Here is a 7,421-nt window from a genome sequence, read left to right as displayed (position 1 = left end):
TATAAATGCAACATTAGGGTCAGATAAATCTCATCAGTCATTAGCTAGGCTTCTTTTCCACCCTCTTATTTAGTAGCAGAAACAGTCTGGTGTTACTTTAGAGTATTTTATGTGACATAGTCCGAGCAGTTTCATCATCATCCAACTAAATACCAAAAAATACTTGTAGTAATGTCACCTACAGCCTAGTTATACCTGCATGTAATTTAAGTATCAGCCAACAGTGAATTTTTGGATAGTATTTTCAATGTTTCTACATTTTCCGTTATAAGATTAAAGGGTATTGTCTAATTAAGATTAAGATTAAAGGGTATTGTCTAATTACTGCCACCAAATGTCCAAATAATGCAACAAAAAATATTTAAATAAAGTAAATAATTTGCCAACAATAAACATAAATGGCTCCTACAATTAAGGCTTCCATTAAAATAGCATTTTAAGTGTTGGGTGTGATTTATACTTAGGGATTTATCCAGGTTTCATATGAGAAGAGGAAATATCTGCTTGTTGTTGGGCTAATCTATACAATGTAAAATGCCATAGGCTTGTGCTAATAACATTAGCATGTTGTATCTGTGGGGAAAATGTGTCCAGATAAAGACAAGTGTTTGTCTGTGAATGCTGCCAGTTATAGTGAAGCTGATGTGTGTACTTGTGTTTGAAATAGTCTCTATATCTTTACAACACTTCACAGAAACCTCCGTCGCCAAACCATTAGAATCTAGAAAACAATGAATAAAACAGTTTCACGAGCCTGCTATGTGTGCTCAACTTATTTCTGATCCAGACGTTCAGGAGGTTTACTGGGAGCCAAATTATTCCCAAAGGTACAAAACAATACCTGGTGATTTAAACTGGTAAAAAAAAGAAAAAAAACCACACTGAATAAAGAAAAAGAAAAGAAAAAAAATCAGTGTTTTTCCAAGGCTGTTTGTCACAAATATCCCTTTCTAGAGTCCGTGTTTGTTTTGTTGTTTTCTAAGGCTCTAAGTTCAGCTTCAGCACCTCTTTAAGTGTTTTGCTTACGGATGAGCAGTGGCTTTTTTCACTTTGAAATCCTTCTGTCTAGAAATGATGAATTTCCGCTTATTGCCTCTTTAAAGTTAAAATAAAACAAAGTTTCCTGAATTCAGCTGAGAACCAGCCTAAAGAAATGAATCTGTCAGGCCTTATCATTCAGTGACTGCCGGCAGAGTTCAGACATGGAGGAGTTGCCTCCGTCTTAATCTGGCTGCTCTTATTTCCTTATCATAGTGGATTCACTTTAACATTACACACAAATTTCATGTACTTCAACACCATGGTGGTCACCAGTGTCGGAAATACAGTGGAAATTACAGTTACCAATGAATACCTTGCTGTAATTCTACTACTTTTGGCAGTAACTAAATAATGCAATTACAATCAAAGAACTTTAAATCATTACGTGTTACTTTACTCTTGATCACAGCAGACAAACACAGACTATTATCTAGATTTTTTTCCCCACTGTTATAACTTTTAGCACTTTTTTTTTATTAGTCCTGTAGAGATAAGAAATCACTGTCATACGTCTGAAAAACAGTTGTTAATTCATTTTTCTTTGCCAAGACTATTAAAAACTGACTTGTGTTGCCTAATTTGAAGGCACGTCAAGGCTTCAATAAATAGACTTATCAGAACATATAATGTGTTTCATAGTTCCACTTCTCACTGTTCATCATGACAATGGATACACTCATAAATAAAATTTGACCATCGTCTTGTCGCACACTAACACTAAAATAATAAAGCTATGTGTGCCTTAATAATAGAATTTAAGCAGATATTTAAAAGTATTGCAGGCTTAAGGCAAGTGCTATCGTTACCTGGATGTCCATGAGGGCAGGTCAGGGAGACGTGGGTGCTGCTCCACAGGGCGATTGATTTGCCTGCGTTGACCGTGGTGGCTGTGACATCAAGGGAAGTTAAAGAGGGAGGGGCAGGGGCTCAACTTAAATGCAGCTGTCAGAAATTACAGCATGCTTTTTATTAAGAAGTGATGCCATGGGCCAAATTTGAAAACTAAAACATTAAACAATTAAGCGAAGTAGAAACAAAGGGCACTTATCTAGTCAGAGGCCAAAAGGACAGGTGCTTGAGAAACCAGCTGAGGTCTATCTGTGCATGTGCCTGTTAAATGACATATTGGCTGTGTAAGCATTCAGAAAACAGTTAACCAACACTTTTTTCAGCAGATCATTCAAGTTACAGTTTCACATATACATCATTTCTACAATGACTTAACCATCAAAGCATAATCCTCTATTTTAATCACATGAGACAGTGTAATAATAAAAATAATAAGCTTAAATCTTACACAGATCTTAACTGCATTGTTGCAGGTACTCCTGTCTGTTGGTCAATAGATGGCAGTGTTGTCACATGGTGAAAAATTATGAATTCCTGTAATAACTTGCTCGATTTACATTGTGTAACAATGGGAGTTGGTGTATTGGTTATTATTGCTTACTAAATTACAGACTGAGTCCCTGACTACTACATGCTGAGACCTGTGTTAAAGAGGCAGGTAATAACAGTGTATTTCTAAAGAAATGCACGTCTACGCTATCTCATTATTTCAGGGCACGCAGGGTGAGAGAGGGTAGATAGAGCGAGATGGTTGGGTTTAATGTGTGTGTGCATGGGTGTGTACAAAGACAGAGGTAATTTGAGTTCAGTCTTGATCTGATTTCTAGCTAACATAATTAAGAGTCATTTTTATGCTTACATCTAGCTGTTGAATCATCTTTGCCATACTTTGACATACGTTCATTCAAGGATGGAAAGTTCATATCATTGTCTGGCAGGCGTCCAGTTCAGGGCTGGGTAATATATTGATATTATGTTGATGTTGTGATATGAAACTAGTTATTGTCTTGAATTGTGGACATCATAATATTGTAGGTGTTATCTTTTCCTGGTTTTAAAGGATGAATTACAGTGACGTGTGTGTTGTAAGGTTACTTTTGAAATGAAAAAGGCTACACATTACAAGTTACTCTACTAAAAATGTAATAAGCAGAGGTCTCAAGTCCTGTCACTCAAGTCCCAAGCCAAGTCCCAAGTCTTAAATTTTGAGTTTCAAGTCCTAAACAAGTCATAATGCACTGTTCACCAAATATAATACCATTTTAACAACTGAAGCCCCTTCTACACAGAGATCACGCTATAGAGCTGCCACAAAGTCCCTTCTTTATGCCTCCTTTGCATTTTAACATGGAACCAAACAACAGCAGCATCATTCAACGAGGTGACAAAGTCCGAACACCCTCAAATGAGACCACATCCCAGTGTCTTCAAACAAAATACAAAGTCCCAATGTCCTCAAATGAGACATTAATAAAATCCCCATGCCTTCAAATGAGTATGTACTTCCAAATTAACAGTGTCTTAGCTTGTGACCGTTGCTAGAATTGGTCAAATTTGTTGTCATCAATTAAAAAAAGTTTCAACCATAACATGTGATCAAGTTGTCCACTTTTGTGTCGAAATTGGCTGCAAACTGATTCGGCGGAGATGGCTGCCATTTTGTTTTTACGTGGCTTAGTGTATTGTGCTCTTATTACCACTAAATGGCACAAAAAAGTGTCCACGTACAAGGACAACGTTTCTAAGTTAAGTAGAATGAAGTATAAGGTCAAGTAAACCCAGAATGAGATGTAACTCATTTAAGGACACAGGGTCTCAGGAGGTTAAACAATAACAATGGCAAAACATGACAATCATATCTGTTATATGGCGACTGATCTTGTCCTCTGTTCAGAGGGTAAGGAGCTCCCAAATGTCATTATTTTCACAATCTGTGGACATTTACGGCCACTGTTCTTCTTTGAGTTAGCTGCTAACTGCTAACAGCTACTTTTTAAATCTCTGCATTGGGTCGCACGCATTGTCCAAATGTCACATCCGACCCGTCTGACTCATGGTCCCGTCTTGCTAGCTGCCCTGTATCGTTTCAGTGGAGTTACTACCTCCTGTGGCTGCTTAAAGGCGAGACCACTCTGTCACCGATTCTGAGATCGTACCTTATATACGGCATGGCGAGGCAGCATTACAGCGCGATATTCAACTTTCAATTTTATTTATAAAGCCCAGTATCACAAATCACAATTTGCCTCAGAGGGCTTTACAGACATCCCTCTGTCCATGGCCTTGAACAGGCAGTATAAAAGAGGCTAGAGTTATAATATATTACATTTTCAAAAATCATAAATAATTTTTTGCTGACCACTGTGTTGTTTTTGTAAACTAACTCTTTGTTATCATTTCTTCCAACTGGATCTCAGTGCTACGTAACGTTAGGTCTGCAAGGTCCTTGATTGCAGATCTGGGGAACCAAGTTTCGACTTGTTGGGAATAGAAAGCATTAATTATAGTTGACTCAGTAAGTGAAATTATTTGTGTCACACTCTTTAAATAGCACACTTTTTAATCTTTGGGCTTGGGGGAAGGTGGGGGAAGGTGGGGGAAGGTCTTTTCAAGTCAAAAGGCTACAGCCCAAGTTCAGTCATGATTCACTGGTGTTACAGTCTAAATCCAGTTGTGATCCTTTTTTAAATTTTGTCAAGTCTAAAGTCATCACATTTGTAACTTGAGTCTGACTTGAGTCCAAGTCATGTGACTCGAGGCCACACCTCTGGTGATAAAAAATTTAACTATTTTAATTATTTTATGGAAATCAACATATTCTCTCTCTGACCTCATCACATATTGACATTTTGTAATGGACTTTCCGCGTCTCCATAGGACGTGCATGATACCTTGGCTGCGTTGGTTGTTGATGTGCTGGGACACCATGTTAAGTTCTCTTCTGTCAAAACACACTTCTGTTTTCACAGGAAATTTAACAATGACATACAGTCTCTTTCAAAATAAACACACTACATCAGTACAACACTGCGATTTGATGTTACAGCAACAAAAATACGTGGTTAGGTTTAGGAAAAAACAACAGGGTTTGGCTTTATAATCTTAAGGGATGTGAACACCGCTCTCTAGGGTGAAAGTTGATGTTTGTTGGACTCATCCACCACCGTTCTACTCTGACTTTCACCACCTCAACTGTCATCCTTGTCCTGCTGCAGTTCCCCCTGATGCAGCTGGGCGCCATTAAACTGTAACAGCAATCAGTTGTGTATCATGCCAACATTAAAGGATGCCTTTTTTCGTCAGTGTCTGACGCCACAAGTCACTGCCCAAGCTCCAGATTTCGACGACTTCGGAGTGAGACCGTTCTCTGGAAATACGCTATGCCAAAAGAAGCCATTTCTACACGGTGAAAAGATTCAAAGTGACAAAATGAATGTTATATAATGTAATGTTGTATAATATAACTGGAATATGATGTTGTATAATCTACACGTAAACTTTTTGCCAAAAAGAATAAATCCAAAAATAACCCCTTTGTAATCATTTGTAATTAAATCACATGTAACGACACCAATCAGCCAAAACATTAAAACCACTGGTGGGTGAAGTGAATAACATTGATCATCTTGTTACAGTGCAATGTTCTGCTGAGAGACCTTGAGTTCTGGCATTCATGTGGATACTACTTGACATGCTCCACCCACCTGAACACCATTGCAGACAAAATAAACCCCCTCATGGCAACGGCACTTGCCAATGGCAGTGGCCCCCCAGCAGGACAATGCACCATGCCACATCACAAAAACTGCTCAGGCATGACCCGAGGAATGGGGCAAAGAGCTCAAGGCATCAACTTGACCTCCACATACCCCAGATCCCAACCTGATTGAACCTTTGAGGAGACGTGCTGTTACCCCAGAGGTACCCTGATCCACCGTGGGTGCTTCTTGGACTGGACTTGGCTCTGACCTGTTAAGGCATGGACAAAGGACCTCTGGAGGGTGTCTATTGGTGCCTGGCATCAGGGCGTTACCTTGAAATCTGTTGAGTCTTGTGGGTTGTGGAGTACCAGCATGCCCCACAGATGTTTGATCAGATTGGGATCCAAGGAATTGGAGGCATAAACATAAATATTTAAAAAAAAAAAAAAAAAAAAAAAGAACTTTAAATGTAGAAAATGTGTACAACTAACTAATATATAAATCTGTGTAGTATTTTTTTTTAACAAAGGAGAAGTTATTAGGTTGTATTTTGTCATTACCACCATGATTTGTCTTTACCTCTACAACACATGAAGTGGTGGTGATGACATTTCTCTATTTTTAGCTAACTGCGGGCTACTGGTCAAACTTACAAACATCACTTCAGAGTTAACTAGCAATGTTCTCAGGTTCTACAAAAATATGAAGTAACTGCACTAAAAATCAAAAATATTAGCAAACTATAGCATGTTTAGCAATGACTTGTAATGAACATACTCTATTGTCAGTAAGTATAAATGACAAAATTTCATACATTTCTGGTGATCAAAGTATCTGTCTTCCCCGTGAACAGGCATGTCCTCCAGTGTCACAACACATTGATGTAGGTACCAAAGTAACAAACTCTGAAAATAAAAAAAATCCCTCTGTCCATGGCCTTGAACAGGCAGTATAAAAGAGGCTAGAGTTATAATATATTACATTTTCAAAAATCATAAATAATTTTTTGCTGACCACTGTGTTGTTTTTGTAAACTAACTCTTTGTTATCATTTCTTCCAACTGGATCTCAGTGCTACGTAACGTTAGGTCTGCAAGGTCCTTGATTGCAGATCTGGGGAACCAAGTTTCGACTTGTTGGGAATAGAAAGCATTAATTATAGTTGGCTCAGTAAGTGAAATTATTTGTGTCACACTCTTTAAATAGCACACTTTTTAATCTTTGGGCTTGGGGGAAGGTGGGGGAAGGTGGGGGAAGGTCTTTTCAAGTCAAAAGGCTACAGCCCAAGTTCAGTCATGATTCACTGGTGTTACAGTCTAAATCCAGTTGTGATCCTTTTTTAAATTTTGTCAAGTCTAAAGTCATCACATTTGTAACTTGAGTCTGACTTGAGTCCAAGTCATGTGACTCGAGGCCACACCTCTGGTGATAAAAAATTTAACTATTTTAATTATTTTATGGAAATCAACATATTCTCTCTCTGACCTCATCACATATTGACATTTTGTAATGGACTTTCCACATCTCCATAGGACGTGCATGATACCCTGGCTGCGTTGGTTGTTGATGTGCTGGGACACCATGTTAAGTTCTCGGGCAGTCATTTCCTGTGTGTCGCTCCCCCCTCTCTGCCTCCCGTTTCCTGTCTCTCTCTCAGCTCTCAGGCTAAAAAGCCCAAAAAAACAAAAACACATTCTGCAAAATGTTTGATGTGGTGGTAATGGCAGCGATATTAAAGGACACACATGTTTTGCGTAAAATAAAAGTTACAAATTGTACCTATGTTAAATATTTGAGAGGAAATCAGTGATTCAACTATGTTTATAGCAA

This window comes from Epinephelus lanceolatus, chromosome 18, assembly GCF_041903045.1.
Source record: "Epinephelus lanceolatus isolate andai-2023 chromosome 18, ASM4190304v1, whole genome shotgun sequence".
In the NCBI taxonomy this organism is placed as follows: Eukaryota; Metazoa; Chordata; class Actinopteri; order Perciformes; family Serranidae; genus Epinephelus; species Epinephelus lanceolatus.
Note: the sequence above shows the minus strand (reverse complement) of the source record.